The sequence below is a fragment of the Hemiscyllium ocellatum genome, chromosome 8 (assembly GCF_020745735.1).
Source record: "Hemiscyllium ocellatum isolate sHemOce1 chromosome 8, sHemOce1.pat.X.cur, whole genome shotgun sequence".
In the NCBI taxonomy this organism is placed as follows: domain Eukaryota; kingdom Metazoa; phylum Chordata; class Chondrichthyes; order Orectolobiformes; family Hemiscylliidae; genus Hemiscyllium; species Hemiscyllium ocellatum.
The window spans coordinates 112078846-112103981 of NC_083408.1; positions in this window are offsets into that span (position 1 = coordinate 112078846).

The window sequence follows — 25136 nt, forward strand, 5'->3', positions numbered from 1 at the left end:
GCCTTCTTACAAACTCTATCCACCTGAGTGGCAATTTTCAAAGAGCTATGAACATAGACCCCAAGATCCCTCTGCTCCTCCACCTTACTAAGAACCCTACCGTTAACCCTGTATTCCACATTCTTATTCGTCCTTCCAAAATGGACAACCTCACACTTGACAGGGTTGAATTCCATCTGCCACTCCTCAGCCCAACTCTGCATCATATCTAAGTCCCTTTGCAGCTGACAACAGCCCTCCTCACTATCCACAACTCCACCAATTCTGGTTCGTTGCACAATACCAGATCCAGAATTGCCTTCCCCCTGGAAGACTCCAGCTACTCTAAGAATCCATCTCGGAGGAACTCCACAAAGTCTCTTTCTTGAGGTCCAATACCATCCTGATTTTCCCAGTCTACCTGCATGTTGAAATCCCCCATAACAACTGTAGTAACATCTTTGAGACAGGCCAATTTCAGCTCCTGATTCAACTTACATCCGACATCCAGACTACTGTTTGGGGGCTTGTGGATAACTCCCAAGAGGGTCTTTTTACCCTTAGAATTTCTCAGCTCTATCCACACTGACTCTACATCCCCTGATTCTAGGTCCCCCCGCGCAATGGACTGAATATCATCCCTTACCAACATGGCCACCCCACCCCTCTGCATGTGTAGTTAAAGGATGATTTGATGATCGGATATCGGCCTCTTATTTAAGGTTTTCAGTCATAGAGTCATTGAGACATACAGCATAGAAACAGACATTTTAGTCCAACTTGTTCAAGCTGATCAGAGATTCTAAACTAATCTAGTCCCATTTGCCAGCACTTCAGATATGGCCCATATCCCTCTAAACCCTTCCTATTTCTATATCCATCCAGATGCCTTTTAATGTTGTAATTGTACCAGCCTCTAACACTTCCTCTGGCAGATCGTTCCATACAAGAAACACCTTCTGCGTGAAAACGTTTCCCCTTAGGTCACGTTTAAATTTTTCCCCTGTCACCTTAAACCTATGCCCTCTAGTTCAGGACTCCCCCCACCCCAGAGGAAATACCTAATCTATTTATCCTATCCATGTCCCTCATGATTTTATAAATCTCTATAAGGTCATCCCTCAGCCTTTGCAGTTTCAGGGAAAACACCCCAACCTATTCATCCTCTTCCCTATAGCTCAAATCCTCCAAACCTAGCAATATTCTTGTAAATCTTTTCTGAACCTTTTCAAGTTTCATAACATTCTTCCCGATAGGAAGGAGACCAGAATTGCATGAAATATTCCAAACGTGACGTAACAAATATTCTGTACAGCCCCAAGATGACCTCTCAACTCCTAAACTCAATACTGCGACCAATAAAGGATAGCATACCAAATGCCTTCTTCACTATCCTATCTACCTGAGACTCTACTTTCAAGGAACTATGAACCTGCACTCCAAGGTCTCTTTGTTCAGCAACATTCCCTAATACCTTACCATTAAGTGCATAAATCTTGCTAAGATTTGCTTTTCTAAAATGCAGCACTTCACATTTATGTAAATTAAACTCCATCTGCCACTCCTCAGCCCATATGATCAAGATCCCATTGTCATCGTAGGTAACCTTCTTTGCTGTCCACTACATTTCCAATTTTGGTTTCATCTGCAACTTACTAACTATACCTCCGATGTTCAATCCAAATCATTTATATAAATGGCAAAAAGCAGTGGACCCAGCACTGATCCTTGTGGCACTCTACTGGTCACAGGCCTCCAGTCTGAAAAGCAACCCTCCACCACCACCATCTGTCTTCTACCTTCAAGCCAGTTCTGTATCCAAATGGCTAGTTCTCCCTGTATTCCATGAGATTTAACCTTGCTAATCAGTCTCCGACCAGGAACCTTGCCGAACACTTTAGTGAAGTCCATATAGATCACGTCCACCACTCTGTCCCTATCAATCCTCTCTGTTAATTCCTCTATTCCTGATGAAGGGCTTTTGCCCGAAACGTCAATTTTCCTGTTCCTCGGATGCTGCCTGAACTGCTGTGCTTTTCCAGCACCACTCTAATCCAGAATCTGGTTTCCAGCATCTGGAGTCATTGTTTTTACCAAATTTTTCAAAAAAGTCAATCAAGTTCATGATACATGATTTTACACATGCAAAGCAATGCTGACTATCGCTAATAGTCCTTGCCTTTCCAAATACATGTAAATCATGTCCCTCAGGATTCCCTCCAACAACTTGCCCACCACTGACATCAGGCTCACTGGTCTATAGTCCCCTGGCTTTTCCTTAACACCTTTCTTAAATAGTGGCATCACGTTAGCCAACCACCAGTCTGCCAGCCCCTCACCTCAATGATGCAAATATCTCAGGAAGGGGCCCAGCAATCATTTCCCTAGATTTCCACAGAGGTCTAGGATGCACCTGATCAGGTCCTGGGGATTTATCTACTTTTATGCGTTTCAAGACATCCAGCACCTCCTCCTCTGTAATATGGACATTTTTCAAGATGTCACCATCTATTTCCCCACATTCTATATCATCCCTGTCTTTCTCCACAGTAAAACAGTATCTCCCGCGGCTCCACACATAGCCTGCCTTGCTGATCTTTGAGGGACTCTATTCTCTCCCGCGTTACCCTTTTGTCGTTAATGTATTTATAAAAAACCCTTTGAATCATCCTGAACCCCATTTGCCAAAGCTATCTCATGTCCCCTTTTTGCGCTCCTGACTTCCCTCTTAAGTATACTCCTACAGCTTTATACTCTTCTGAGGATTCACGTGATCTCTCCTGTCTTTACCTGACATATGCTTCCTTATTTTTCTTGGCTAAAGCCTCAACTTCTCTAGTCATCCAGCATTCCCTAAACCTACCAGCCTTTCTTTTCACCCTACAGAAATAAATTGTCTCTGAACTCTAGTTATTTCATTTTTGAAGTCTTTCCATTTTCCAGCTGTCCCTTTACCTGTGAACATCGGCCCCAATCAGCTTTTGCAAGTTCTTGCCTAACACCATCAAAATGAGCCTTTCTCCAATTTAGAACTTTAACTTTTAGATCTCGTCTATCATTTTCCATCACTGTTTTAAATCTAATAGAATTATGGTCGCTGGCCCCAAAGTGTACCCTCACTGACACCTCAATCACCTATCCGGCCTTATTTCCCAAGAGTAGGTCAAGTTTTGCACCTTGTCTCGTAGGTACATCCACATACTGAATAGGAAAGGTTTCTTGTACACACTTAACAAATTCCTCTCCATCTAAACCCTTAACACCATGGCAGTCCCAGTCTATGTTTGGAAAGTTAAAATCCCCTACCATAACTACCCTATTATTCTTACAGACAACAGATCTCCTTACAAATTTGCTTCTCAATTTCCCGCTGACTATTAGGGGGTTCTATAATACAATCCCAATAAGTTGATTGTCCCTTTCTTATTTCTCAGTTCCACCCAAATAACTTGCCTGGATGTATTCCCAAGAATATCCTCCCTAAGTACATCTGTAATGCTATCCCTTATCAAAAATGCCGCATCCCCTCCTCTAATGCCCCCTTTTCTATCCTTCCTATAACATTTGTATCCTGGAACATTAAGCTACCAGTCCTGCCCATCCCTAAGCCGGATGTTTCTGTAATTGCTACATAGTCCCAGTCCCATATTCCTAACCATGCCCTGAGTTCATCTACATTCTCTGTTAGACTTCTTGATTTGAAGTAAATGCAGTTTAATTCATCAGTCCGACCTTGTTCTCTGCTTTGTTCCTGTCTGCCCTGACTGTTCAACTTACTCCCTTTCCCAACTGTACCAATCTCAGATTGATCTCCTTCCTTACTATCTCCCTAGGTCCCACCCTCCCACCCTACTAGTTTAGATCCTCCTGAGCAGCTCGAGCAAATCTTCCTGCCAGTATATTAGTCCCCTTCCTATTCAGATGCAATCCATCCTTCTTGTACAGGTCACTTCTACCCCAGAAGAGATTCCAGTGATTTAAAAATGTGAACTCTTCTCCCATGCACCAGCTCCTCAGTCACGTATTCATCTGCTTTGTCTTCCTATTCCTACCCTCACTTGCTTGTAGCACTGGGAAAATGTTCTACAAGGGGCTTGGCTGAACAAGGCAAACAAATGTGTCAACTTTTATCCAAGAGCTTGGTCTTTAGCTTGAGGTAGTCACTTTCCTTGGAAAGTCAAACCACATAGGATTCAAAGAACAATCTCTGCTCTTTTTGTCTCTCTTTTGATTTGGAGAGAGAGTTTGAGACAGGCAAACTCAGAAATGAAGGTCTTTCACTTGTCAGACAGGAAGCGAAACCCTGGGATGAGGCACAAAAGCATGTGATGTTCAACTAAAGAAGTGAAGGACCAGTTCACCTAGCATCAGCTAGCTTTGAAAGAGTCCTTCCTAATGATTTAGTAAAATTATATATTGTAAAACAGAGTATAAAAAGTGAGAGAATTGAATTAATTTCTCCAAAAATTGTATTCTGTTGGTTAATGTATTTTTTTTTATCTTTATTTTTTCAAGTGATGAGAGTGTCATTGGTGGGGCCAGGATTTGTTGCTCATTGCAGAAACTCCAGTATGAACTACCCTTCTTGCAGAGGGTAGTTGAGAGTGAACTGCAGTGCTGGGGCCTGGAATCCTGTGCTGAACAAGGGCTGCAAACAAATATCCCACCTCCTTTAAATTCATGACAATCCACGAAAGAATGAATTACAAATAGTATAACATCCAATCCAAGTAACAATTTTATCATGCCTGAGTTATCTAGTTACTTTACGCGATAATGGCTAATGCTATGATCCCAGCTGATGGTAATATTGGAACATTTGAGGTTGCAGAGTGAGGCCTGGATTGATTTTTAAAATTTTTTTTTATTTATACAATTTGGTTACCATGGTGGTCGGTCACTAAACATGTTCACAAGAGGCTGCCAATTTATTTTTGATGAAAGAACATCAGAGTCTATTACTCAAAGGAAAATATACCAAAGCTACATATGTCTGACAATTTGGAAAATTTTTGCAAAAAGAAAGATTTTTCCCAGCAATTCTTTGTAGACATTTAATCTCAATAATGTATTCCTCCTATCTTCACTCTTTAATTTCATACTCAACTGATGTCATCACAAGCATTTTCTCTCAGCAACTTTCTGCATTAAAATATGAAATTCTCTCCATCTCTCCCCAACACACACAAGGACAGTCTACCTCACTGATGGTGAAAGTGAGGACTGCAGATGCTGGAGATCAGAGTCTAGATTAGAGTGGTGCTGGAAAAACACAGCAGGTCAGGCAGCATCCGAGGAGCAGGAAAATCGACTTTTTGGACAAAAGCCCTTCATTAGGGGCTATAATCTACCTCACTGATGGACCTCACTGACCTCTGAGGCCAAGAATAGTTGTGCTTTTTCCAGTTACTTTGACTACTTTTCAGTTGTTAAACAGCAAACTTGATTGTATAGATCGTTTCTTCTAAACTGAACCTGTGCTGGTCTCTCACTCTCCTTTTCTGGGAAGTAAAAGTTCAACACAGTAAACACTTAATTATCTGGTAGCATATCTTGTCATTTAGTTCAAGTTAATGATTTCTTGGAAATGCTATTTTGACTTTGCTAAAATAAGTGATTTTCTGAGATATAAAAAATGTCACCTCCACAGAACTAAAAGCCTCGACTTCAGAATCCAAATTTCTAAACAACAAATATTGTAAAACTTCATCACAGCAGTAAAAGTTATTGTTGATGGTAATGGCTGTGATTCATAGGCTCTCTGTCCTCAGTGGTTGTGTTCAAAAGGATGAGTCACAGCCACACATTTCTTCCACACACTCATGATGTGTAACATCTATCTGTAATCTAACAAAAGCCAGGTTGAGCTTGCTAAATACACTGCAGGTGAGGATGTACTCTGCATGCCTGTTGTAAAACCCATCCAGGCTACATTCCATTGATTTGATGTGATAAATATTGTATGGGTTTCACAAGAGCAGGTGACCTGCTCAGCCATATTACCACCCAGCTATGAAAAACTATATACATTTTTGTTGCTTATGTCCATACCAACTTGTTAACAAAATCTTACTTCCTACCATCACTACATCTTACTTCGGCATTTTTTTATGATTAACGCTACATGCACATTTTAATGAAAATTGGCCTTGTAAGTAATCTCCCAATAAGAGTGGTTAGCACTGCTGCCTCACAGCGCCTGAGACCCGGGTTCAATTCCCGACTCAGGCGACTGACTGTGTGGAGTTTTCACGTTCTCCCCATGTCTGCGTGGGTTTCCTCCGGGTGCTCCGGTTTCCTCCCACAGTCCAAAGATGTGCGGGTCAGGTGAATTGGCCATGCTAAATTGCCCGTAGTGTTAGGTAAGGGGTAAATGTAGGGGTATGGGTGGGTTGCGCTTCGGCGGGTCGGTGTGGACTTGTTGGGCCGAAGGGCCTGTTTCCACACTGTAAGTAATCTAAAGACCTAGCTAGCAACTAACTTGCCAAGACAAATTTCTCTGACAATTCTTTATCTGAATATGTTTGAGATGTCATTTTAATTTCTTTAGTAAATATCTGATGTCCAATATCATTTAGAAACCAAAGGTTCAAGAAATTTGAAGTAGATTTTACATTTTCATCTCCTGAGCAGTAATCCAGTGGAACTCATCCTATTCGGCCATTTGTCCTGTGCAATTCCTCCTATTTCCCTGTTGTTCCCCATTGCCATTCAAAAGGCAATACTACCTTTTGGAATATTGCATTCGATTCTGATTGCCTTGCTATCGGAAAGATGTTGTGAAACTTGAAAGGGTTCAGAAAAGATTTACAAGGATGTTGCCAGGGTTGGAGGATTTGAGCCAAACTGAGAGGCTGAATAAAATGGGACTATTTTCTCTGCAGCATCAGAGGCTGAGTGGTGACCTTATAGAAGTTTATAAAATCAATAGGGGCATAGATAGGGTGAATAGTCAAGGTCTTTTCCTCGGGGAGGGGAGTCTAAAATTAGAAGGCATTGGTTAAGGAGAGGGTAAAGAAATAAAAGGGACCTAAGATGCAACTTTTTTATGTAGAGGGTGGCGTCTGTATAGAGTGGACTGCCAGAGGAAGTGGTGGAGCCTGGTAAAATTACAACATTTAAAAGATATTTGGATGGTTGTATGAAAGGAAGGGTTTTAAGGGATGTGAGCCAAATGCTGGCAAATGGGACTAGATTAATATAGGATATCTGGTTGGCATGGATGAGTTGGACTGAAGAGTTTGTTTCCATGTTGTATGGCTCTATGACTCGATATTTTGTCATTGATATTGAAACTACTTTCACTGTATTTCCAGAAGTACATACTCAACCATGCTTTGTGGTGACACGATGGCTCAGTGGTTAGCACTGCACCCTCACAGCACTAGGGCCCGAGTTCAGTTCTACTCTTGAGTGATTATCTGTGTGGAGTTTGCACATTCTCCCTGTACCTGCATGGGTTTCATCCGTATCAAAAGATATGCATGTCAGATGGATTGGCCATGCTAAATTGGGAGAAAGTGAGGACTGCAGATGCTGGAGATCAGAGCTGAAAAATGTATTGCTGGAAAAGTGCAGCAGGTCAGGCAGCATCCAAGGAGCAGGAGAATCGACGTTTCAGGCATAAGCCCTTCTTCAGGAATGCTAAATTGCCCTTGGTGTCCAGGGATATGCAGGTGAGGAGGATTAGTTGAGGGATAGGGTAGTGAATGTGTCTGGGTAGGATGCTCTTTAGAGGGTCAGTGTGGACTCAATAGGCTGAATGGCCTGCTTCCACACTGCAGGGATTCTATGATCACAACAACTTATACATAAAATGGTCTTGATACCTTGCTTTTTGTCAATTGCCTTAAAACTGTGCCTTCTGATTCTTGCCCCTTCTATCATTTTGTTGCTGTTTAGTCTTAAAAACTCTTTGAGTATAAACATCTCTGTGTTCACGGGAGAATAAGCGTAGATTCTCCACATATTTGAACTCCCTTGTCCCCGATCCATTCCAGTAACTGCCCTCAGCACCTTCCCAAAAGGCCTGACAACTTTCCTGAAAAACAGTGCCCAGAATTGAAGATATTGCTCTAGTTAGGCTGGAGCAGTCATATAGGAGAAAGTGAGGACTGCAGATGCTGGAGATCAGAGCTGAAAATGTGTTGCTGGAAAAGCGCAGCAGGTCAGGCAGCATCCAAGGAGCAGGAGAATCGATGTTTCAGGCATGAGCCCTTCTTCAATCATATATAAGGTTAGGGGTTGTTTTCCTGCTTTTGTATTCTATGCCTATGTTTATAAAGTGAAGGGTCCAACATTTTATTTTCAAAAACACTCTCAACTTCTTCATCCACTTTCACAAATGTATCTACATAGACATCCAGAACTCTTCGTTCCTGCACTTCTCCAAATGGTTTCCTATTGAGGTTTATTATAAGCAGAAGCTGTCGAGGTCAATAAAGGGAATGCATTGATTAGCTGCTGGCTGGCATATCAACTGTTAGCTGCATACATGCCGAACAACAGCCTCTAAACGAAAGTCTTTTTTTCAGAATACATATAGATATAGCTGTAGTGCTCTCTTCTTTATCTTTCAAAGTTTGTGAGAAAATTTATAGCTTGGGTGCTCGTTGTTATGGTTCTGTTTACCGAACTGGGAATTTGTGTTGCAGACGTTTCGTCCCCTGTCTAGGTGACATCCTCAGTGTTTGGGAGCCTCCTGTGAAGCACTTCTGTGATGTTTCCTCCGGCATTTATAGTAATTTGTCTTTGTCACTTCTGGTTGTCAGTTCCAGCTGTCCACTGCAGTGGCCAGTATATTGGGTCCAGGTCGATGTGTTTGTTGATAGAATTTGTGGATGAGTGCCATGCCTCTAGGAATTCCCTGGCTGTTCTCTATTTGGCTTGTCCTATAATAGTAACGTTGTCCCAGTCAAACTCATGTTGCTTGTCATCCGCGTGTGTGGCTACTGGTCATGTCATTTCGTGGCTAGTTGGTGTTCATGGATACGGATCGTTAGCTGTCTTCCTGTTGTCCTATGTAGTGTTTTGTGCAGTCCTTGCATGGGATTTTGTACACTACGTTGGTTTTACTCATGCTGGTATCGGGTCCTTCGTTCTGGTGAGTTGTTGTCTGAGAGTGGCTGTTGGTTTGTGTGCTATCACGAGTCCTAGTGGTCGTAGTAGTCTGGCTGTCAGTTCAGAAATGTTCTTGATGTATGGTAGTGTGGCTAGTCCTTTGCGTTGTGGCATGTCCTCGTTCCGTTGTCTTTCCATTAGGCATCTGTTGATGAAATTGCAGGGGTATCTGTTTTTGGCAAATACATTGTAGAGGTATTCTTCTTCCTCTTCTTGCAGTTCTGGTGTACTGCAGTGTGTTGTGGCCCTTTTGAACAGTGTCTTGATGCAACTTCTTTTGTGTGTGTTGGGGTGGTTGCTTTCGAAGTTCAGGACTTGGTCTGTGTGTGTGGCTTTCCTGTATACCCTTGTGGTGAATTCTCCGTTCAGTGTTCTCTATACCATCACGTCTAGGAATGGGAGTTGGTTGTCCTTTTCTTCTTCTCTAGTGAATCGGATTCCTGTGAGTGTGGCGTTGATGATCCGGTGTGTGTTTTCTATTTCTGTGGTTTTAATGATTACAAAGGTGTCATCTACATATCTGACCCAGAGTTTGGGTTGAATTTGTGGTAAGACTGTTCTAATCTTTGCATTACCGCTTCTGCTATGAGTCCAGAGTTGGGTGAGCCCATGGGTGTGCCGTTGATTTGTTCATATATTTGTTGTTGAATGTGAAGTGTGTTGTGAGGCACAGGTCCACTAGTTTGAGTATGCAGTTGTTGTTGATAGGTTCCCCGTCTTGTTGTCTGTTCTGTATGTTCAGCAGGTTGACTATTGTTTCTCTGGCTAGGGTTTTGTCAATAGAGGTGAACTGTGCCATTACATCAAATGAGACCATAGTTTCATAGTATGCACACTGAATACTTGCCATCTACGACCACCCTCTGCCTTCTCTGGGCCAGTCAATTCTGTATCCAGACAGTCAGTTTTCCTGTATCCCATGCCTCCCTAGTTTCTGAATGAGCCTACCATGGAGAACATTATCAAATGCTTTGCTAAAATCTATGTACACCACATCCACTGAGCTACCTTTATCAATGTGTTTTGTCACTTCCTTGAAGAATTCAATAAGGTTTGTGAGGCAGGACCTGTCCCTCAGAAAGCCATGAGAACTATCTCTAATCAAATTATGGTTTTCCAAGTAATCATGAATCCTGTCTCTCAGAATCCTCTCCAATACTTTGCTCACCACAGATGTAAGACGGACTGGTCTGTAATTCTCAGGATTATCCCTATTCCCTTTCTTGAACAAGGGAATAATATTTGCCACCCCCCAATCATCTGGCACTACTCCAGTGGACAGTGAGGATGCAAAGATCATTGTCAATGGCTCTTCCCTCACTTTATACCCCGACTGGCCTCAGTGATTTATCTATCCTTATGTTGTTGAAATTTTTCAACACACCCTCCTTCCTAACATCAACCTGTTCCAGCATATTAGTCTGTTTCAGAAACATCAAGATCCCTCTCAGTAGTGAATACTGAAGCAAAGTACTCATTAAGGACCTCCCCTACCTTCTCCAACTCTAGGTGCAAATTCCCTCCACAATCCCTGACCAGCTCTACCCTCACTCTGGCCATCCTCTTGTTCCTCACGTTAAATGACGAATGCCTGCAGGTTTTCCTTATTCCTATTCACTAAAGCTTTTTCCTGCCCCCTTCTTGCTCTTCTCAGTCCATTCTTCAGTTCTGTCCTGGCTACCTTGTAACCCTCTAAAGCCCTGTCTGATTCTTGCCCCCTCAACCTTAAATAAGCTTCCTTCTTCCTCTTAACTAGATGTTCTACATCCCTGGTCACGCAAGGTTCTTTCAACCCACCATCCATTCCTTGCCTCAGTCGGATAAACCTGTCCCAACACTATCAGCAAATGCTCCCTAAATAACCTCCACATTTCTGTTGTGCATTTCTCCGATAGTGTCAGTCCACAATTTAGGCGCCCCAATTCCTGCTTATTAAGTAACAAGCTGCTCACATCTTTTACCATTATACACAAGGATTTGTTTTGCATTTTGTCTACAGATCATGCCCGGACAATTTCCCACAATGCTGTAAAGATGGCAGTATTGTTGCTGCACTGAAACAACTTGGCTAGGGGTTCATTCTGGAGCACAAGTCTGCAGTACTATTGTTAATTTATTGTCAGGGTCCATAGCCTTCCCAGAATCCAGTGCCTTCAATTATTTCAGGTCGAGTAAATCCATTTGGCTGTAGACTGGTATGTGTAATGCTGGGACCTCAGGAGTAAAGGTGGTGTCTACCTTAGTTTAAATTTGCACCCACTCTCCTTATCTCCCGATCCAGAATGCAGCTACACTTTAAAAGCTGAATTCTTCAACTAGATTATCATCATAAGTCAGAGTCATAGAAATATACAACACAGAAACAGACCCTTCTGTCCATCTTGTCCATACTGACCAGATATCGTAAATTAGTGTGGTCCCATTTGCCAGCATTTAGCCCATATCCCTCTAAACCCTGCCTATTCATATACGAATCTAGATGCCTTTTAAATGTTGGAATTGTACCAGCTGCCATCACTTCCTCTGGCAGCAGATTCCAAACATGCATCATCCTCTGCGTGAAAAAAGTTGCCCTTTAGGTTCCTTTTAAATCTATTCCCTCTTACCTTAAAACCTGTGACCTCTAGTTTTAGACTTCCTCCTCCCAGGGAAAAGACCTTGTCTATTCACCCTATTTATGTCCCTCATGATTTTATAAAACTCTATAAGGTTACATCTTAGCCTCTGATACTCCAGAGAAAATAGCCCCATCCTATTCAGCCTCTCTGTAGCTCAAAACCTCCAACCCTAGCAACATCCTTGTTAATTTTTTCTGAATTTTCAAGTTCCACAACATCCTTCCTATAGCAGGGAGACTGGAATTGCACACAGTACTCTAATAGTGCCTAAGCAGAGTCCTGTACAGCCACACAGTGACCTAATGCACTCAATGCACTGATCAATAAAGGAAAGCATACCAAAAGCTTTCTTAACTATTCTATCTACATGTGACTTCACTTTCAATGAACTATGAACTAGCCGTGACTGCTATACATCCATTATTCTACTTATAAACTAATCAAATCTGATTATTAGATTCCAGCCTGTAACTGACTCCTTGAGCTGCTGTTTATTCTGTATCTAAAGTCATCCAATCTCCTTAATGAAATGCTAGCTGTAACTGACTCCTCAATATCTGTGTTCTATTTATAAATCACCTTAGAGTCGTGCAAAATAGAAGAAGGCCATTTGACCCATAGTGCCTATGCGACCTCTTTGAGAAAACTATTGAATCAAATACTTTGCTTCGCTTCCCCAAAACATTTAATATCATTTTTCAGATCATGAGAATATACATTGAATTTCCAACTCAAAGTTACTATTGAATTTACTTCCACCACCCTTCTAGGCAGTACTTTTAAGATAATGAAAACTCACTGCATTAAAAAAAATTCTTATCCCCCTTCTGGCTCGTGTGCCAAATAACTTATTGCATACTGAATATTTTTTTTAAGGCAGAGATCCTTGACTAACAAGGGAGTTAAAGGGTATTGGGGATAGGCACATGGAATTGAGACCACATTCAGATCACCTCAAATCTTATTGAATGGCAGTCTACTTCTGCTCCTATTAAAACTGCTTGTGCCTTAAATGTGTGCCCTCTGGCTACTGAGCCTTCTGAATTAGCAACATCAGATTTACCAAAATTCCTCACAATTTTGAACACCTCTCTTAACTCTCTTCACAATAGTGATCTACTCAGACTTCTCTCATTTCTCTCTTGTGGTCTCCTACTACTGTGAATTGATATATTCAAATGTAACTCCTGAGATTGTGAAAAAGTACAAAATAACCTATTCTGGAACATATTCCATAGCTGTTGTGGTTCTGTTCGCCGAGCTGAGAATTTGTATTGCAGACGTTTCGTCCCCTGTCTAGGTGACATCCTCAGTGCTTGGGAGCCTCCTGTGAAGCGCTTCTATGGTCTTTCCTCCGGCATTTGTAGTGTTTTGAATCTGCCGTTTCCGATTGTCAGTTCCAGCTGTCCGTTGCAGTAGTTGGTATATTAGGTCCAGGTCGATGTGCTTATTGATTGAATCTGTGGATGAGTGCCATGCCTCTAGGAATTCCCTGGCTGTTCTCTGTTTGGCTTGTCCTATAATAGTAGTGTTGTTCCAGTCGAAGTCATGTTGCTTGTCATCTGCGTGTGTGGCTGCTAAGGATAGCTGGTCGTGTCGTTTTGTGGCTACTTGGTGTTCATGGATGCGGATCGTTAGCTGTCTTCCTGTTTATCCTATGTAGTGTTTTGTGTAGTCCTTGCATGGGATTTTGTACACTACATTGGTTTTGCTCATGCTAGGTATCGGGTCCTTTGACCTGGTGAGTTGTTGTCTGAGAGTGGCTGTTGGTTTGTGTGCTGTTATGAGTCCTAATGGTCGCAGTAGTCTGGCTCAGTTCGGAAATTCTCTTGATGTATGATAGTGTGGCTAGTCCTTTGGGTTGCGGCATGTCCTTGTTCGGTTGTCTTTCCCTTAGGCATCTGTTGATGAAATTGCGCGGGTATCTGTTTTTAGCGAATACATTGTATAGGTGTTCTTCTTCCTCTTTTTGCAGTTCTGGTGTACTGCAGTGTGTTGTGGCTCTTTTGAACAGTGACTTGATGCAACTTCTTTTGTGTGTGTTGGGGTGGTTGCTTTCTACGAACATATTTGCCACTCTGTGTCTAAAATTCATCTTTTCTGTAATGCTTTGGTTTATAAGAACACAGGAATGAGAAGCATGAGAAAGCTATTCAGCCCCTTGTGTCTGCTCCACCATTTAATAGGATCCTGTCTAATCTGATTGTGGCCGCAATTCCAGTTTCCAGTCTCCGTCCACCTAATACCCCTTTCCCAAAAGTCTGAATTCACATGTTGGTTGAAAATTTGTCCAACTTAGTCTTGGATGTATTCAGTGACCAAACTTCCACTGATCTCTGTGGAAGAGAATTCCACAGAGTAATGACCTCTGTCTGATATTCTGCAGGTAACATGCTCCAGCCTCTATGTCATGCAAATAAATTGAGTTAGGAACAGGATACCACATCAGTTTGACCACAGAATAACATGCTACACGTGACTTTCTGTAGCAGTTCATCCATTTGCTACGTTGTACATAACTGTCTGTCTTGATTTTTGTCTAGATACTATATCGGTTTCTGTTGAATGGCTTCTCCTATTGGTCCTGAAACATGGGAAGGAAGCAAGAAAGAACCTCAGTCATTGAATCATAGGATCGCTGTATAGTATTTGGCCTTTCGTGTTTGTGCCAGCTTCTGAAGTAGTAGTCAGTGACAATTAGATTAAGATAAATGCTCGGCACAACATCGTGGGCCAAAGCACCTGTACTGTGTTGTACTGTTCTATGTTCTAACACTTCTTCATACCATTCCTTCCGACATAGTTCAGATCAGGACTTTGCTGTACAGCTTCACTACTCTTAGTTCACGTTTTGACCAAACTAACCTTTTCAAAACACATGATACTTCCAAGTTTTTGGCACTTGCAAGCTTTGAAATTGCATCCTGTACAACCAGATCAAGCCTTGTATGAATCAAGACAAGCAGTGGTCCTAATACTAACCCCTCAAAAACCCTGCTATAAATATTCCTCTATCTGAAAACCAGCTATTACTCTGTTTCTTGTTGCTTATCTGGTTTTGCATTGATGTCACTACTTTTTCTGTGAATTTATCAGCTTTAACTTTGCTGACAAACCGACAATGTGGCATTTTATTACATGTTATTTGGGAGTACATATACACATCAGAAATGTTACTGTCATCAACCTTCTCTGATACCTGATCGTGAAACTCCAAGAAATTAGTTTAACATGATTTTTCCTTAAGAAGTCCAAGTTGACTTTCATTAATTAATCCAAACTTGTCCTAGCAACTGCTAATTTTGTCTCAGACTGTCATTTCACTGAAATTATAATTACTGGTCTGTATTTGTTGGGGTTATCCGAACATTTTTTTTGAACCAGGTTTATTATTGCAATTTTAGAACATAGAACAATACAGCGCAGAACAGGCCCTTCGGCCCTCGACTTTGCACCGACCTGTGAACTATTCTCAGCTCGTCCCCCTACAATATCCCAAAATCATCCATGTGCTTAATTAAGGATTGTTTAAATCTCCCGAATGTGGCTGAGTTGACTACATTGGCAGGTAGGACATTCCATGCCCTTACCACTCTCTGTGTAAAGAACATTCCTCTGACATCTGTCTTAAATCTATCACCCCTCAATTTGTAGTTATTCCTCCTCGTACAAGCTGACATCATCATCCTAGGAAAAAGTATTTCACTGTCTAACCTATATAATCCTCTGATCATCTTGTATGTCTCTATCAAATCCCCCTTAGCCTTCTTCTTTCCAATGAGAACAGACCCAAGTCTCTCAGCCTTTCCTCATAAGACCTTCCCTCAAGACCAGGCAACATCCTGGTAAATCTCCTCTGTACCTTTTCCAATGCTTCCACATCCTTCCTGTAACAGGGCGACCAGGACTGTACACAATATTCCAAGTGTGGCCACACCAGCGTTTTGTACAGTTGCAGCATATAGTTCCGGTTCCGGAACTCAATCCCCTTACCAATGAAACCTAACACAGCGTATGCCTTCTTCACAGCATTATCCACCGGGGTGGTAACTTTCAGGGATCTATGCACATGGACTCCAAGATCCCTCTGCACATCCACACTACCAAGAATCTTTCCATTGACCCAGTACTCTGCCTTCCAGTTATTCTTCCCAAAGTGCATCACCTCACATTTAGCTGCATTGAACTCCATTTGCCACCTCTCAGCCCAATTCTGCAGTTTATCTAAGTCCCCCTGCAACCTGTAACATTCTTCCAAACTGTCCACTACCGTCCACAACTTTAGTGTTGTCTGCAAATTTACAATCCATCTACCTATGCCTGCGTCTAAGCCATTTATAAAAATGACAAACAGCAGTGGTCCCAAAACAGATCCTTGTGACACACTACTAGTAACTGGACTCCAGACTGAATATTTTCCATCAACCACCACTCGCTGCCTTCTTCCAGAAAGCGAGTTTCTAATGCTAACTGTTAAATCACCCTCAATTCCATGCCTCTGCATTTTCTCCATCAGCCTACCATGTGGAACCTTATCAAAGGCTTTACTGAAGTCCATGTATACCACCCAAAGAGCAGGACAATCGACATTTCAGGCATGAGCCCTCATTCAAGAATCCTGAAGAAGGGCTCATGCCCGAAACGTCGATTCTGATGCTGTTTGGATGCTGCCTGAACTGCTGTGCTTTTCCAGCAACACATTTTCAGCTCTGATCTCCAGCATCTGCAATCCTCACTTTCTCCTCCATGTATACCACGTCAACTGCCCTACCCTCATCTACATGCTTGGTCACCTTCTCAAAAAACTCAATGAGGATTGTGAAACATGACCTGCCCTTGATGAAACCATGTTGACTATCTAAAGTTAAATTGTTGCTTGCTAGACGATTATAAATCTTATCTCTTATAATTCTTTCCAAAACCTTTCGTACAACAGACGTAAGGCTATAATTACCTGGTTCATCTCTGTTGCCCTTCTTGAACAATGGCACAACATTTGCAATCCTCCAGTCCTCAGGTACTAAACCTGCAGATAATGACAACTCAAATATCAAAGTCAACGGCTCTGCTATCTCCTCCCTAGCTTCCCAGAGAGGTTTTCTTGTTCTAAGTCACTGCCTTTGTATTTATGGCCATAATGTCCATAATTTCCATCCTTACTTTGTTCAGTATCCTCAGATCACCTGATCTAATCTAGATGGTTATTCAATTTATAAGTATAGTCAGACATTCTATTAATTACCCTCTTTCAGTATCTCACTTTATTTTCCTCTGTACCTTTGGCAAGATTTTCTTCATTGCCATTGATCATTTCATAGATCAGCTATGTTCTTTGAATCTATGTGCAAATACTCAATCGCATCCACCCCTCCTGTTACTACTTCTTGACTATTAATCTCCTGGAGAACCATTTTGGGTTAGTTATATGAGTTTATACTTTATGGTAACTATCAGCCATTCCTCATTTTTGTCTCTCTTATTTCCTTTCTCACTTTGGTACCATGACTTTACCTGATAGGCAACATATTGTTCCAGTACTTGTACCTGCCAGAACTTTGATTCTGGAACAGTCCATTCTCAGCCCCACTGAAATTGTCCATCCTCCAAGTATGTATTTTTAGATTACTCCTTGTCCTTTCTACAGTTAACTTTACACCTTTGAATCCTGGTGATAGATAGTCCAGTTCATAATTTACCATCATGCTTCAGTTTGGATAATCCGTCTGGCAAATGTTCAGACTGGGGTCGTCAATCCCAAGTTGGCTGTTTGAATAAAATATCCAATAGTTGCACTGCAGTAAAAGTGTCTCCTTTCTGAACTGTTCCTGTTGATTAAAATTTGTTGATCCTCATACAGCTGGAGAGACAGAGGACTGAATTGAAAGTCAAGACAGTACAGGATTGTAAAGTGTAAAAAATGGTAACTGAAACCCAGTCAGTTGATACCTAGATTTTAGTGTCTGTACCTCTTATTGTTTTCATGACAGAGATTAAACTGACTAATCCTTCTATGTGAAATAATTCATTAATGACACATCGCCAAACGAACCTAAGACTTATTTCTAAGTGTGAGTGGTGTCATGTATTTTTTGATGATTTCACCACAGATGTAGTAAGATTTTTTAGATTAGATTACTTACAGCGTGGAAACAGGCCCTTTGGCCCAACAAGCCCACACCGACCCGCTGAAGCGTAACCCACCCAGACGCATTCCCCTACATCTAACACTATGGGCATCTTAGCATGGCCTCATCTGACAACATGCAATTCCCAAAATAATTTTTCATCAAATGACCAGCAACATTTCTGCTCATGCTATATTTAAAAGACAGCTCTGCACCTGGACAAGCATTGGAAAACTGACATTACCCCTCATTGGCAATGTAATGGTACAGCATTTAGAAAGCCATGCTACTCAGGGCAAATAGCTGGCATGGCTTACTCTCACTTGCAGAAAGAGTGTTATTGTCTCACCATAGTCACTGTTAAATAATCATACCACATATTTTACCTGCCCTTAGCTACATCCCATCTAAATAACTTCTCTAGGTTACTGCTACATTTTCCCCAATGCTCACTGTAGACACATATCCAGGGAAACATCACACACAGGTAAGCATTCAGACAATTTCAAACATGAACTTTTATTTACAGCCACCCAAAGGGAACAGAAAGAAAAAGAAGCTGTAGGTTGTCTTCACAATGTAAAGCAAATGCTGGCATTATAACCAACAGCTGCCTTACATTCCATGACGGTCTCTCCATTCCATGCAGTACTCTCATTTACTGAAAGCAGGTCCTAAGATAAAAGAAAGAACTGCAAATTCTGGAAAACCGAAAGAAAACCAGAAATTGCTGGAGAAACTTAGCAGGTTTTGCAGCATTTGAGAAAACAGAGTTATTGTTTCAAGTCCAAAAATTGTTCTTGAGAACTAGTCGTGTCTTGCTTGGAGAGCCCACTGTGCTGAGCTCTGTCAGTAACAAGGAGATTGCATTCCACCCTCCCCAACATCTTGTTCTTCTCCTTGGAAAACTGCTCCCATTCTATCAATTCCTCAGCATCTTTCACATTGTGCTGTAAGCTGCTCCAATTATGTCGAGCACAGCACACCAGGATGATATGGAGCACTCTGTCAGGATTATACTGGAAGGCTCCTACAAACTGCTGTAAACAGCAGAACTGTATCTCAGAAGCCATAAGACCATAAGCGTTTTTCTCCAGTGATAGTTATTGTATTTATTTCCTCCTCCCCTTATGTCCTTTGATTATTTAGTGTTTTTGGACTATTATTAGTATCTTCTACCATGAAGAATAATGCTAAGTATTTATTCAGCTCCTCTGCCAGTTCCTGGTTTCCTGTTATTTTGCCAGCCTCATTTTCTAAGGCACCTATGTTCACTTTGGCCTCTATTTTTTTTAAAAATATTTAAAGAAATTCTTGCTACTTTGATACTGCTTGCCGATTTACCACAATGTTCATTTTCTTCCTTCATATTACTTACCTGGTTACCTTTTGTTGGGTTTTAAAATTTTGCAATTCTCAGGCTTACCACTAATTTTTACATAAGATATGTTTTTTGTTCAATCTGATGTTTTCTTTAACTTTGCTGGTAATGCACAGTTGGCATGTCCCATTCCTATAAATCATTTTTACAGGAATGTATATTTGTTGTGAACCATGAACTACTCTCTTAAATGTGTGCCATTGTTCTTCAACTGTCTTTGCTGCTAAACTCCTCTCCCAGTTTAGTCCAGCTAACTCTGCTCTAGCCCTCCTTATTTAAGTTAGGTACATTTGTTTCTAACCTAAGTAACTCACTCTCAAACCAAATATTAAATTTTACCAGTCATGATCACTGCTTTTTCAAGTTTGTTTTACTCTGAGATCATTTATTAAATCTGCCTCATTACATATTACTATATCCAAAATAGTCTAATCTCTGGTTGGATCCACGATATATTGTTCTAGGAAACTGAACGCATTCTATGAACTCTTTCTTGTAGTTATGTCAGCCAACTTAACTTTCCAAAACTACAGGAATATTAAAGTCACCCATGGTAAATGTATTGCCTGTTGACTTAGAGCCAATAGCTCTACCTCAGCCCTAGTCAAATTATTGGCATCATTGTATCAACATTTTATAATAGTCCAGGATTTGCACAATGGTATCAATAAGCCATGGTTATAGTGGATAACCTGGTGTTGGGTGATTTAAAACATTTTCCACCCAGTCTAATACCGGCATCTCCACATCAGCTTTTATCTCAAGTTACTTGCCTCATAAGGCACTTGGACCTTAAACACACCCAGGTACAAAGGAATGCTCCAGGACGCAGGAGTCATGGCTGCTGTCAATATATCACATTCCTCCAGGAAGTGGTAATGGTGATCACAGATCATCTGATCATTCATCCAAAAAAAACCCCTTCCTGTTAATGAATTCTGCAATGTTGTGACATGTTAGTGCTACCACGGACATGTAGTTGATGGCAACCTGCACCAGTGTGCCCTCTAATTTTTTTTAATCTTCTGTGCTGACCTCTGAGGCTCTGGAACCAGAAGTCAGTAGTGTAATCCACATCAGTACACTGATCGCTGTGCAGAGAACATAGTGGCTATACATTAGATGGGTAAATCTAATGGGGTAAATGTCGAGGAATATGGTAGGGGAATGGGTCTGGATGGGTTACTCTTCGGAGGGTCGGTGTGGACTTGTTGGGCCGGAGGGCCTGTTTCCACACTGTAGGGATTCTAATTCTAATTCTAATTCTAGCATACATACAGCTTAGAAGGAATGTTGGTCTGGACCTGAAGGAGATCAATTATTTTTCTCAATTCTGCTGACCTGTTCATGGGGGATCAAAATGAACTATTGTGTCTGTCATGGATTAAGAATGATATACAGACAGGAAACAAGTGGGAATAAATGCATTTTTTTCTGGTTGGCAGGCAGTGTGCCATAAGAATTAGAGCTTACATCTTAGTTGTTTTTGATATATGTATAAATATCTTGAATGAGGAATCAAATGCAAAATTTCCAAGTTTGCTGATGATATAAATCTAGGTGTGATGATGAGTTGTGGGAAGGATGCAAGGAGGCTTTGGGGCAATCTAGACACGTGTGTGGACAAATACATGCCAGATATAGTATAACCTGGATGAATATGAAGTTATACAATTTGATGTGAAAAACAAAAGGGCAAAGTATGAGACAGATGATGATATATTAGAATTTGTAATGTACAAAGCAATCTGGGTGTCTTTGCACAGCAGTCAATGAAAGTAAATAGGTAGGGGCACCAAGCAATTAGGAATGCAATGGTATGTTGGCCTCCATTACAGGAGGATTTGAGTTCAGAAGTAAGGATGTCTTACTACATTTAAACAGGGCTGAAAATGTGTTGCTGGTTAAAGCACAGCAGGTCAGGCAGCATCCAAGGAACAGGAAATTCGACGTTTCGGGCCAGAGCCCTTGCTTTAACCAGCAACACATTTTCAGCTCTGATCTCCAGCATCTGCAGACCTCACTTTTTACTCGTACATTTAAACAGGGCCTTGGTGAGACCACACCTGAAGTATTGCATGCAGTTCTGATCTCCCCACTGAAGAAAGAATATACTTATCATAGAGAGAGTACAGTGGAAGTCCACTAGGAGAATATTGAGGATGGAAGGATTGTCCTGTGAAGAAAGATTAATTTGACTGGGTCTGTATTCACGAGTGGTTAGAAGAAGAGAGGGTATCTGATTGAAACTTATCACATTACAACAGACTAAATATAGAAATAACATTTCCCCTAGTTGTGGAGTCAAGAACAAGAGGTCACAGTCTTGGAAAAAAGGGCAGGCTATTTCGGACAGGACTGAGGAAACATTCCTTCACTCAGAGTGTGGTCAATCTGTGAAATTCACTAGCGCAGAAGGCTGTGGAGGGCAGGTTACTGAGTAATTCAATAAATGGATTGATAAGTTTTAGATATTAAAGGCATCAAGGGGTATGGATAAAAAAACAGGAATATGGCATTAAGGTAGATAATCAACCATGATCATACTGAAAGACAAAGCAAGCTCAAAGGGTTGAATGGTCTAACTCCTGCTTCTAATTTCTGAGTTTTTATGTTACTTAAACTAGACAGGAAAAAAACTATATTAGTTTATGAGGACCTTAATATTAACAGCAAAACAAAATTTTTACATGTTGCCTAGCAATATTCTTTTACAGATACACAATACCAGAGAAATACCACTCCTATCACAACTCTTTATTACTTAACTAATTCTGTTCAGTTCTCCTTCTTGGTCTGCTAAGACAGTTTTCTGCCTTCTTTCCAGTTCTGCTGAGTCTGAACCCCCTTCAGTTCTGACAACTTGTCAATGTCTATATAAACTCTCACAGCTTGAAAATATCACAAATGAAATCATTTCTCTGTTGTAATTGGCTCTCCTTAAGTGAAATCCTGATTCTCCTGTTTGATAAAACCTTTCTTCAGAACTGAACTGATTATTCTGAAGTCAAAACTAAATTAGTGCACCCCCATCCACAAACTGTTTACTCTGTCATGAAACAACTATTTCATCAATTAACCACCTCACTACAATGTTAAATACTTAAATGAATCATATCCTTTCTTGTAAATGATATATTAAAGTCATTGTTTCAAATGTCTTCCTGACCTCTTAAAAAAAACTATATTCAAAGAACTGTAATCTATCTCTATTTTCAAAAAAATTCTGAACCCTCAAGTGATAATAATACATTCTACACCCCTTGGAGTGGTACGGTGGCTCGATGGTTAGCGCTGCTGCCTCACAACACCAGGGGACCCAGGTTTGATTCCACATGGGTGAATGTCTCTGTGGGGTTTGCATGTACTTGCTGTGCCTGTGTGGGTTTCTTCTGGATTCTCTGGTTTTCTCCCACAGTGCACCCCCATGTGCAGGTTAGGTGGATTGGCCATGGTAAAAATGTGGGGTTGTGGGAATAGAGTGGGGATCTGGGTGAGATACTCTTCGGAGGGTCAGTGAGTGATTCCATGGGTCAAATGGCTTCTTTCCACATTGCAGGGATTCTATTTTATCAGACTAGTTCTGGTTCAGGCCAAGGCTAAACTGAATTGTGTGCCTTCCCCATGTTTAAAGTTACCAACTATGGCAAATAAATTCCTTGAGCTGTCAGCACATAATCTGCTGCCATCCACAATGCCCCTCCCCTCCCCAAACAGCTGGTCAAACTATAATTTTTATCCTCCCCACGTTTCAATTACTGCTTAAAATAAAACATAATTTCTAAAATTCCCCTAAAGATTAATCACGTGGGTACTGTTGTGAGCAATCCAGGATATAATTCCTTAATGTCTGCTTAGCCCAGCAGAATGCTGGAGGTTTGACAACACTATCCCGTAATCTACCTTTACCTTGGTCATGCCTGCCACTTTGTTCATTTCTTGCTGGTACCACTTTGTCTTTCTTGTTCTTCTTGTATGGCATGACAAACTTTGAAAAATCCCTGCCACATCTTTTAGCTACATCACAAGCACTGATGTCACAGTAAAACCAGTGATGGGTTCAGTAGCAGCAGTCGTTTCCCTAGAAACACTCAAAATGCCTGGCTCTTTACAGTTAGGTTAAAGTCCAATAAAGAGAAAAAAGAGCAATACATTAACATTGATATTAAGTTTGGTTGAATTCTAATTAGCTGTCATTGCTATTTGTCAAAATTGCTGTGGTTAGTATGAAATCTCAAACTGTATAAATAACAATAGTTTATCTCGTGCACTTAATGTACTACTACATTCCAAAGAGCGTCACAGGAGTGTAATCAAACAAAATTTGACTATTGTGTCATGTAAGAACATGTTAGCCAGATGAACAAAAACTTGGCTAAAGGAGCATCTTAAGGAGGAAGGAGAGGCAAAACGTTTTAGGGGAAGTTCCAGAGCTTAAAGCCTTGGCAGCTGATGGTGTGGCTGCTGATTGAAGCAATTATAATTGAGGTTGAACAAAAGACCAGAATTGGTGGAACACAGAAATTTTGGAGTGTTGTGGGGTTACCAGAAATTTGAGAGGAATCTGAAACAAAAGGAATATTTTAAAACATTTAAATATCTCCTTCTATGCTTCGGTGTCAAACTTCAGTTTACTGCATTAAAAGCGCTACATAATTACAAGTTGTTGTATATATTCGAATCCCTTTTGAATGCTTTGTAATTGAACTTGTTTCTACCAACCTTTCAAACAGTGCATTTAAATCATAACTTTCCCAATATAAACTTCTCAGCAGCCCAGCTGTGCTGGAAATACAGGAGCAAGAGTAGGCTATTCAGCCTCTTGAGTCTGCTTCACCATCCTAGATCATGACTGATCATCAACCTGGGGTTTCTCAGTCCACCCCATTATTCCTTGATTTTATTAATATTGAGGTATGTGTTAATCTCCGTCTAGAACATGCTCAATCGCTGAGTTTCCACAGCCCCCTCTGGGGTAGACAATTTCAAAGATTCACCGTCCTCTGAAGAAATTGCTCTTCATTTCAGTTCTAAGTAACCTAACCCTTACTCTAAGACTGCATTCTATGATTCTAGATACCACAGCCAGGGAACCATCTGCAACCACCCTTCTGGCCATTTAAGAATTTTATAAGTTTCATTGAATAGATGTCAGTTCTTGACCTCTCCATCATGATGCACCTGGAGGACCCAACTTTGTTTGTTGAAATGGGGAAGGCTGTAATGGTACTGTCACTGAAGTCATACTTCAAAGACTCAGGTAATGATCTGGAAACATGGGCTTGGATCCCACTACAGCAATTTGATGGACTTTTAATGCCATCTTTTAAAAAAAACCTGGAATTAAAAATCTAACCATGACCATGAAGTCATCATCATAAAAATGCATTTGGTTCACTAACGCCCTTTAGAGAAGGAAAACGTACCTACCTGTGACTCCACTCTCACAGCAATGTGGTTGACTCCTAACTGCCCTCTGAAATGGTCAGTCAGGTGAATCAGCTAGGAACTGTGGAAGCCACTGACTTCTTCTGTAGGTCTTACTATTGAGTAGACAGGAACTACTCTTAACATTTACAATGAGTATAATCATTAGTCTGCTTTATTAAACAAGAACACAATATAGTGATGCAGTGAGTAATCATTACCTTTGCTGAATAAATAATAAGTCTATACAGTTACTGTCATCAAAACTCTGTCATGATTATGTTTCATTGTCAGTAAGCTGGAGATTCAGGGGAAGCAATGAGACATACCCTGTAGAGTTATTGTACACCTTGAGGAACAAGGGGCAGCCCTACCCAGTGAATAATTTAAATGCAACAAATAAACGAAGAAGACTAAAGAAATATGATACAGTTTGAAAGAACACTTCAAAAATTCACCAAATGAACGGATGCAATAAATAGCATT